This window comes from Bison bison, unplaced genomic scaffold (assembly GCF_000754665.1).
Source record: "Bison bison bison isolate TAMUID 2011002044 unplaced genomic scaffold, Bison_UMD1.0 scf7180017858736, whole genome shotgun sequence".
Taxonomy (NCBI): domain Eukaryota; kingdom Metazoa; phylum Chordata; class Mammalia; order Artiodactyla; family Bovidae; genus Bison; species Bison bison.
In genome coordinates, this window is record NW_011489308.1 from 350,923 (window position 1) to 362,268 (window position 11,346).

An 11,346-nucleotide genomic window follows, 5' to 3' on the forward strand; every position below is an offset into this window, starting at 1 on the left:
TGGAGAATCCCAGGGACGGGGGAGCCTGGTGGGCTGCCGTCTATGGGGTCGCACAGAGTTGGACATGACTGAAGTGACTTAGCATAGCATAGCATAGCATAATATCTGAATGAATCCTTACAAAGTGGAAAAGAGGCTACAATGACTTTTGTAGGGCTTTTATTGTATGTGTAATGTTTTATTATTATTATTTTACTTATTATTTTCTCTATGACTAATTAAAAACATAGTCTTGCAAAATCATAAAGACGATACTAATAGTGCAAGCACAGGTGAATGAGAAAGACAGAGCTGATACACATCTTATTCTCATTACAAACTCTTTGCCACATAATAAAATGACAGTATAGTTACATTATAACAAAGGATCATAAATCTAAAATTGTAAAAAATAACAATAAACCTCAATCTGTGTATTATGCCTTGAGATATCTAAGGATGGTATATAGAATGAAGTCATCATAATTGATAAGACATTTGAAACCATTCAGAAAATTATTAATACTATATGAGAACTTTTGCATGTTAATACATAAAACTATTTTTATAATTATTTTAAAATGTATGATTTATAAGATACAAAATATAAAAATTATTTTAAAAGTCTGTATTTCATCCTTGTCTCAGTTAAAAATTTTTTCTATTTCTGGCTAAGGTGCTTAATGTATATATCAGTAGAGTAATATGTATGTATGGTATATACGTATGTGATATTTGCTCAACATTTTTGTTAATGGTGGTACAATAAAAACTCGAAGTATTCCAGGAAGAATGGATATAAATTTAAATGGATTATTAAAGTGAATAAACTGTAAGTGAAGTTGTAATAGAATTAAGTGAAAACACAGAGCCTTTATGAGAATCAAGAAAGCTTTCATAGAGGTTATGTTTAAGCTTGGTCTTAAAGGAGTAGTAGGCCTCCAAGTATAAGGATCTTTGAGTCAAAAGGAACATTATGTTCTAAAGTACAAAGTAACAATGATACATAGTTAATGAGATTCTTGGCCTGAAAGGTGGAAAATGCAATGAGTGTGTATAAGCACACAAATGTCTTGGGAGTGTATATGTGTGCGTCTGTCATACAGGCTTAGGTAGGAAAAAATATACAAATATTTTTAGCTGAAATTATGTACTGAAAGAACACAGATATTTATGCTACCATAGCTAACTATCTGTATATTTTCTCTATATAACATATATATAATTATATACATACACTGTAAGTAAGTAAATATCTGTATCTATTTAACAACAAAGACATAAAAGCTTTCAAATTTCAAGAAAGCTGGCTAGTAACTGAACATCTGACTTTTTAGAGTAAGAAATACTAACATAATTTTAGCTACTGTGTTGAACATTTATAGTTGCCAAGGCCTTGTTCTATACTATGGGCACTATTATCATCACTATTTTTATAGATAAAAAAACTGAGGCACAGGCAAGGGTTAGTAACTTGCTCAAGGTCACAGAGCCAGTAAAGGGTGAAGATGAGATCCAGCTCAAACAGTCTCTAAAATCTAGAATTCTAGCTCTTACTCTCTATGCTAGTAATTTTCATTTTGATTTGACTGTGTCTCATAGAAAGATATCTTCCATTGTAACCTGTGATGCACATATAGTTTGGTGAACCATATTTACTCTTAAAATATACAGTGCCCTCTGGTAGTTTCTATTCTAGAACATTCTACAATTATATTTCATTAAAAATTTCTGGTTACTACTCATTAACTGATTTATAACCTGCTAATGAGTCATGATCAATAGTTTAAAAAACACTGTATTATGTTTATTCTAATATGGGGATGCTAAATATGTTAAATGCTGCTGCTGCTAAGTCACTTCAGTCGTGTCCGACTCTGTGCGACCCCATAGACGGCAGCCCACCAGGCTCCCCCGTCCCTGGGATTCTCCAGGCAAGAACACTGGAGTGGGTTGCCATTTCCTTCTCCCATGCATCAAAGTGAAGAGTGAAAGTGAAGTCGCTCAGTCGTGTCGGACTTTTAGCAACCCCATGGACTGCAGCCTACCAGGCTCCTCTGTCCATGGGATTTTCTAGGCAAGAGTACTGGAGTGGGGTGCCATTGCCTTCTCCATGTTAAATGCTAGATATGTTAAATGCTAGATATGTTAAATGCTAGATATGTTAAATGTTAATAGCTTATAGTGAGATAATTTGGGTACCAATAAAGTTTTAATACTGTTTATTATGCTTGGATTGTCTCTATTTTTGAACAGTTCTAAAAATATCTTAAATGAAAATTAACTTGGTTACATGACTGCTGTATCAATAATTTTTCTCTTCATTCAGCCTGTTAATAAATCTTCTGGAGGCAAGATCTACTAATACTTTTGTACTTTCTTGATTTGTAGCATAATTATTTGCTTTTGATTGTTCTTTGTGTAGATGTTCAGTTTTGTGGATTATAGATTGATCCTAAGAACAGATGAAAATATTTGCTTAAAACTGTTCATGTTTTGTTCAATTCACATACATGAACTTAAATACTATTTACTAATTAATATAATAGCTGAGAATATAGGTATTTTTGCAAAACTAATATAGTTTGTGCTGGCATCTCTAGTCAAACTTCTTGTCTCATATGAAAATTCTAAATATGATAGAATTACTACCAAAACACAAAATAAAGCTACTAATCTTTAGGAAAGTATTACATATTTTAAAATCTGTAGTATTGTTAATTATAAACAAGGGGAAATTCTGGAGACATTCATGAAATTATAACTTTGGAAGAGATCTTAGATGTTAATTAGTTCAACCTCTTGCTCATAAACCTAAATCACTCAGAGGTGGACAGTCAACCTGTGCTTGAATGCTTAAGTGATGGGGAGCCACTTCCCCATGGGGTACCTTCCTCAATTGTTGGTGGTATTAGCTCAAATTCCTCCTTAAGCTGAGCTGAAAACATTTTTGCACATTTTACCCCTTCACTTAGTTCTGTTTCCTCCTTTTTTTACATAATAAACCTTCAAACATTTGTACAGAGCCTGTACATGTCTCTCTGGCTTAAGCTCCTTTAATTGGCCTTCATACACAACCCCTCCTTCTACAGTTCTGGCTCACTCCAGTTTGTTTATATACAGCTCTTAAAATACATAGACTAAAATAATGTAGACTATTGCAGTACTTCCAAAGATCTGGTTATTATCACCTAAAATTATATTAAGTTTCTAACAGATATAGTAAAGTTTTCTTTTTTGTTTGTTTAGTTTTGTCTTGATTTTTTCTTTTCTTAAAGAAAAATTGTCAAGATAGATATCTTGCTTCTGTTAAAAAAAAAAAAGCCAAACTAAATAGATAGAAGCAAAATGCAAAAAAAAAAAGACCACACAAATCACAAATTGGCAGAAAATATATGCAATACATATAACTGATGTAGAATCTTAGAATATATTGATATAAGGAACTTCTATCAAGAAGGAAGAAAAACTCAGAACCCAAGAGCAGACATTTCACAAAAAAGGAAATGCAAATTGTGCATAAAGATATGAAAAATGCTCAATTCATTAGTAACTAGGGCAATGCAAACTGTTATAATTAGACACCATTTCTCACCCATACTTTTGAAAATATTAAAAAGTTTGACTACTGGAGGTTTAGTGAGCATGTAGTAAAGGCACTCTCATTGCTTTGGAAAATAATTTGGCATTACCTGTGGCAGTATACTTAACCTGGATGAAATACACATACCCAGCAACATGTGTATCAGCAGATGTACAAAACTGTTCCTAGAAGCACTATTCACAAAGGTGAGAAACTGAAAGACGGCCAGGAGTAGGAAAATGAAAAATTTCCATAGACTGTAATACAGCAATTTTAATGAAATGTAATACAAAACAAATACAAATGAAGTGCAGCTAAACTAATCAATAATAATGAATCCAAAACACAAAATTAATTGAAAAAAAGAAAATCATAGAAGTATATAGGTGAAATGGTTCTATTTATATGAGTTACAAAACTAAAGCAAAACTAAATAATATATTGTTTGAGATATATTTACATATGGTAAAATTATAAAGCAAAGCATGGAATCATTTACACAAGTCTATATAGTGTCATTTTGTAAGAGAGAAAGGGGATGTAATCAAGGAGAGGCATGTGAGATTTCAACAATGCCAGTGATTTTCTGTTTTTGAAATTGGGCATTGGGTTCTTTTATTATTAGTCTTTAACTTGTTCTTGTATATTATGTATATTATTTTGTATGTAAGATACACTTCACAATTGAGAGACTTAAAAAAGTATATTGAATGCAGACAGGGAGGAATAAATTGGAAGATTGGGATGATAAATACACACAACTATATACAAAATAGATAACTGAAAAGGACCTATTGTATAGCACAGGGAACTCTGCTCAATATTTTGTAATGGCCTATATGGGAAAATAATTTTAAAAGGAGTGAATATATGTATAACAGATTCATTTTGCTATATACCCGAAACTAAAACATTGTAAATCAACCATGCTCCAATTAAAAATTTTTAAAAATTGTATTAATGCATATACAAGACTATAGTTATCTCTACATAGTTTTTTAGTTTTGGTTTATCACTTCAACTGGTAAAGATGATTTTAAATCTTCATGCCATTATTCATTTGATTAATGACTTCGTTACTCTGTACTTTTGACAAACTGTATTAGATGAATGTACTATTTTAAAAATGTGTATCACTGAAAAATTTGTGGTTATTCAGAGTTTTAAAAATTAATTTATACTCTTCAGCTTTAGTGAAATATTGACAATGTAACATATTTAAGTTTAAAGTATACAATGTGATTAGTAGGTAACATATATATTTCAAAATAATCATCACAATAAGATTATCTCCATCTTCTTACAGAGAGAGGTATTTTTGTTGTTTTTGTTTTTAATTATAAGCATAATAGCTAAGTAATTAACAGTAGAGATAACAGAGACAGAATGCCTGAATTTTAACCCTGGGTCTGCCATTAGTCCTAGTCATGTGGCTTACACAAGTTATTAGCCCTCTCACTGCTTCATTCTCCTCATTTATAAGATGGGAGTATTATTATTTACTCACTAAACTATTGAGAGAATTAAACTTGTTTCCATACGTAAAGTGCTTACTATATTGACTGGCACATAGTAAATGCTACCTAATTTATATCTAGAATAATTTGCTTCAGTATCTGTAATTACATTTCTGATCTCATGAAAACTAGATTTATTCTACAGTAAGAATAAATTCAGCTGCAATACAAAATTCTGGCTCTGCTTTGAACTACCTGTGTCATCTTGGGGTATATAATCTCCTTATGTGTATCAGTTTCCTCATCCATAAAGTATGGGAGCTAAGCTCAATTGTATCTTTGATCTTTTCTAGTAATCAAATTTTTGATTCCTTGAAGGTATTTTTAATACTCCCTGGAGAAGAAAACAAAGCATTCTTTTTGCAATCAGATTTCAAAGTATTTAGTATGTCAACATCATTTGGATTTTTAAAAAACTGAAGTACAGCTGCCTATAGAAACATGTGCAAATTGTAAGTATTCAGGTAGACACACCCAGATGGCAGACACCCAAGTCAAGAAATAGAACATTACCAGCACTGAAAAAGCTTTCCTTCTTACCTGTTTCCATATAACCCCATCCATGGTTTTACCTATTCTTCAACCTGATAGAAATGGAATATAATATGCATTTTTATGACTGGCTTCTTTTGCACGATATCCTGATGTGAGATTTAGTCATGTTACTGTTTCTTAGTAGTGGCTGATTCATTTTTTATTATGGTATTACACTGAATGAATAACTTTTACTTGACATATTATAGCACTGAAGAACATTTGAGATTATTCTAGATTATGGCTATAAAACTGCTATGAAAGTTCTGGTACATATCTTCTGTTTTACATATGAATGAATTTCACACACACACACACACACACACATCTGCAGGTCTGGAATTGCTGAGTCACAGGATATGCATATATTCAAACTTAGTAGATGTGAGCTCCCAGGCATCACACATCCTTCTTAACAGCATTGTAGCTTAAAAATTTTAGCCCTTCAGATGTAATTTTATCTAATTATTTTAATATGAATTCTTCTGAAGACTGAGGTTGAAGTCTTTCATATGTTAATTTACTATTTGATAAGCCTACTTTATGAAAAGCTAATTCAAATATACTGCCTTTAAAATAAATTGGTGTGATGGTTTTTTTGATATGTCACCTGTCTACAGTCCCCAGTTGTTCAATTAGGCACTAATGTATTCCTGTGAAGGTATTTTGTAGATATTATTAAAGTCTATTATCAGTTTGCTTTAAGTAATGGAGATTATCTTAGATAACCCATGTGAACTTGAGTCAATTAAGTCAAAGGCCTCAAAGGTAAGTCTTTTTTGAGAGAATACAAAATTCTGCCTGTGAATGGCAAGTTTCATCTATTGCTATGAGTTTCTGCCCTTCTTCCTGGCCTGACCTAAAAATTCTGTACTTGCTTAGATTCCCTATTCCCCATATTTACGTAAGCCAATCTGTTGCAATAAACAATATATCTTACTGGTTCTGTTTTGTTGGTTCAAACATGACTCATATAACTACATTGTCTTTTTCTTATTGATCATAGGAGTTCTTTATATATTTTGGACATGAACTCTTTGTTGGTATTATGCATTATAAATATCTTCTTTCACTCTACAGTTTAATGGTGTTTTGGATGAAAAAATTTCAGTCTTATCCTTAATGGTTAGTGTTTTTTATGTCTGTATAAAAAATCTCTGCCCATCCCAAAGTCATAAGCACATTCCCTATATTATCTTCTAGAAGCATTTCTTTTTCACTTTCCATATTCATTTTTTTTTAAATTTTATTTTATCCATATTCATATATACAGTTCACTTGGAATTGATTTTTGTGTATGGTGTGAGCTAAGAGTCATTTTACTAATTTCATAAAATCATTCAATTGACTCAGTACCATTTAATAAAAAGACAAGTACTTTCTCCCTGCTATGTAGTACCATCTTTGCCAAAAATCAAGCATTCAAATATGAGTCTGTTTTTAGATTGTATTTTATTCCACTGATGTAAAACACCTGGTGCAAAAAGCATATTGCAATCAGAAAGAAAAATGTAAATTAAATTACTAATTTTAGAAGTAAGGAAGTTATTGATGTTGACCCAGTCCAAAGTATGACAAAGGGAATGGGTACTTGAGGCAGAAAATCACTAGAAAATCACTAGTACAGAAAATCACTAGAGGTGAGAAAGGATTGAGAGAGATCAGGGTGTTGGATCGTTCGCTCACATGAATGCTGAGTCACCAGTATATTGGCAAAGACTTTTCCAATAAAGGAAGACTGTGAACTAGATATCAAAGTCATCTTCAGGGGAAAATGACTTGAAAGGTCAGAAGTTGGTACAGTTGAATGGCTTGGGTTTCATGGAATAGAGTTTTTACTGAAAGTTTTGCTGGAGAGTTTTGGATATGCTAACAGAGAGCAAGACACCATCCATAACTGTCAACTCTGGGTACACTGACTATGAGAATAAAAATGCCATAGCAAATAGTAGAGTAGAAAAAAATGAATAGATGCTCACTGAACTATAATTCATGGGCTTTCCAGGTGGCACTAATGGTAAACAACCAGCCTGCCAACACAGAAGACATAAGAGATGTGGGTTTGATCCCTGGGTTGGGAATATCCCCTGGAATAGGAAATGACAACCCACTCCAGTATTTTTGCCTGGAGAATACCTGTGGATAGAGATCCTGTGGATAGACGATCCTGGCAGGCTAGAGCCGACAGGGTTGCAGATTCAGATACGAAATGACTTAGCCCTGAGAACTATAATTCAGTATTAACAAGGGGTTCACTTGAAATGTTTAATATTTAAAACAGTTTTAAACAATGTTTGAATGACTGAACATACAAAGTTTTGTTAGTATTATATTTTCTAAGTATAACTACAATAATAAGAAGTATAATATCATATATGAAACGAGTCGCCAGTCCAGGTTCGATGCACGATACTGGATGCTTGGGGCTGGTGCACTGGGACGACCCAGAGGGATGGTACGGGGAGGGAGGAGGGAGGAGGGATCAGGATGGGGAACACGTGTATACCTGTGGCAGATTCATGTTGATACAATACAAATACAAAACCAATACAATATTGTAAAGTTAAAAAATAAAATAAAAAAAAAGAAGTATAGAAATAAACAACAAAACAGCATGGTACTGGCACAGAAACAGACACATAGATCAACTGAACAGAAGAGAGAGCCCAGAAATAAACCCACCCACTATGGTCAATTAACCTATGACAATTAACCTTTTCTGCTTTTCAATAGAGAAAAGACAGTCTCCTCAATAAGTGGTGCTGGGACAACTGGACTGCTAAGTGTAAAAGAATGAAATCAGAATATTCTCTAACACAGTGTACAAAAATAAACTCAAAATGGATTAAAGATCTAAATATGACTGGAAATCATAAACTCCTAGAAGAAAATATAAGTGTAACACTCTGACAGAAATCATAGCAATATATTTTTCAAGATTTGTCTCCTAAAGCAAAGGAAATAAGAGAAAAAATAAAGAAAATCCAGTTAAACTTAAAAGCTTTTGTACAGCAAAGGAAACCATCAACTAAACAAAAAGACAACCTCATGAATAGGAGAAAATACTTGTAAATTATATGACCAATTGTTGTTGTTGTTCAATTGCACAGTCATGTCTGACTCTTTGTGATAAGGGGTTAATATCTAAAATATGTAAACAGCTCGGATAACTCAATAGCAAAAAAGTAAAATAAAATAAATAATCCTATTAAAAAAAAAAACACAGGCAAAAGACCTAAATAGACATTTCTCAAAAGAAGACACACAGATGGCTAACAGGCACACAAAAAGATGCTCAATATCACTAAGTTTTAGAGAAATGCAAATCAAAACTACAGTGAGGTATCATACCAAAGTGTTATCATTAAAAAGTCTACAAATAATAAATTCTGGAGAGGGTGTGGAGAAAAGGAACTCTCCTGTACTGTAGGAATGTAAATTGGTGCAGTCACTATGGAAAAGGGCATGAAGCTTCCTCAACGAACTAAAAATAAGACTACTGTATGACCCAACAATTCCACTCCTTGACATATATATGATGAAAATGAAAACACTAATTTAAAAAGCTATGTGCACCTCAATGTTCATAGCAGCATTATGTGCAATAGCCAGGTTATGGAAGAAATGCAAGTGCCCATCAACAGATGAATGGATAAAGAAGATGTGGTACACACACACACACACAGAGGAATATTACTCAGCCATAAGAAGAATGAGATTCTTCCATTTGCAATAACATGGACAAACTTAGTATTATGCTTAGTGAATGAGGCAGACAGAGAATAAAAACAGTATTGTTATCACTGTCTTGCAGAATCTAAAAACTAAGACATATGAAAGTATATAACAAAACAGAAATGGACTCACAGTATAGAAAACAAGCCAAAAAAAAAAAAAAAGAAAACAAGCCAGTGGTTACCAGTGAGAAGTGTAAAGGGGGAACAGGCAAGATAGAGGTATGGAATTAAGAGATACAAACTACTATGTAAAATATAGATAAGCAACAAGGATATATTGTACAGTACAGGAAAATATACCCATTGGCTTTTAATAACTTTAAATGAAGTATAATCTATAAAAATATTAAAGCACTGTGATGTATACTGGAAACTAATATGATATTGTACATCAACTATACTTCCATAAAAACAAAACAATGAACAAAAAGTATGGATATACACAACACTTTCAACATTTCTCTTTAAAAACATGGCTAAAAATATTAAACTTTTCCAGTATTTCTTATACAAAGGCCCCGACTTTGATTATATGTTAGAAAAATATTTGTTTCTCAGATTATATATACAATATATATTTTTTCTTTTATCAGAGAATGAGAATATAATTTTCATATGTTATATTTTTATATTTATGCTATTGGGAAATTATATTTCCTAATGCTTTTCCTGATCATCTCAGACATATGTTTTCTTAATGATTATATTTATTACATAGTTTTAGTAGAATAAGCATGGGACGTGGAATCATAGATATTTGGATGAAAATACTATTTTTGCTATTTATTGATAATAGCTCTTGACTTTTGGCAATCCATTTCCTTCTTTGCAAAATGAGGTTTTAAAAAATACATATTTGTTAGGATTGCTGTGAGGCTTAAATGAGATAATATGTATAAAGCACTTACTACTATAATTGGCAAAGAGTAGAAATTCAAAACAGTTAACCATCATAATTTCCTTTAAAATATCAAATCTACATGATGCTTTCATTTTTTGGAAGTAGTGTGAAAACTAAAGTTACACTGTGAAGTGGCTGGATAAAAATAAAGCAAAACCTTTAGTGAGAGAAATACTATTTAAAAATCTAGTTTAAAACTAGAGTCTTTGCATTTAGCTTCCCATCTGCTAACATGGCCTGTGTCCATTCAGTTTAAGAAAAGTTTGGGTGCTTATTAAGTGCCAAGCATTGTTAAAATCTGGGGATAAGGTAAAGAAGTCAAAAAAATTCCCTTGTTCTTTTTTTTTTTTTTAATTTAATTTTATTTTATTTTTAAACTTTACATAATTGTATTAGTTTTGCCAAATATCAAAATGATATTTGTTCTTAAATATTTGTTCTTAAAATCTCATGGGCCAATTGAAGAAAGGTGTAAATATTAAATCTAAACTAACTCTCACTTTATATCTTAATATTTATTCATACCTTTGGGAAAAGAAAGAGTTGCTTTTCTGATTTTTTTCTCAAATCTTATGTATTTCTGACTAGTCATCTGATTTCTACTAGTAGAAAAATGTATGGGCCTGTAGTCCATTCCTTTAGAGGAAAGTAGCTCATGAAGAGTCAACAAGGCCCACTAAGGGCAATGGCATAACACAGAGAATTAATTTTCAAAAATGTTTAAAGGAATTCTATATTTTTTTCCTTCATATGAAACCTTCCATACATAGCCAATTAAAACAGAGCTGCCCCTCTTTTGGAAAGATAATTAGAGGGTTAGGCACACCTATTGTTGGCAAATAACAATTAAATTTAACAAATATTTTAAATAAGAATAAAGAAAAGTATTATAATCACATTTATTCACCTGTTTAGAATAATTTAAACAAATATTTTCCACTGTGCTTACTTTGACAGAAATTTTGACTATAACACTGCAGTAATAACAGAATGATATGGGATAAGAATCAAACCACATTTCTTGTCTTCCCTCTTTTAAACTAACAAGTCATGGGAAAAACAGAAGTTAGCAAAAGTTTCTAATTTTAGTTAAGC

At 31.9% G+C, this 11,346-nt stretch overlaps 1 protein-coding gene across 1 annotated transcript in view; it reads right to left on the bottom strand.

Annotated features, from left to right (window-relative positions):
- KIAA1377 (KIAA1377 ortholog) overlaps positions 1–11,346 on the bottom strand; it is a 73,913-nt gene that overhangs the window by 19,132 nt on the left and 43,435 nt on the right. The window lies entirely within an intron of this gene.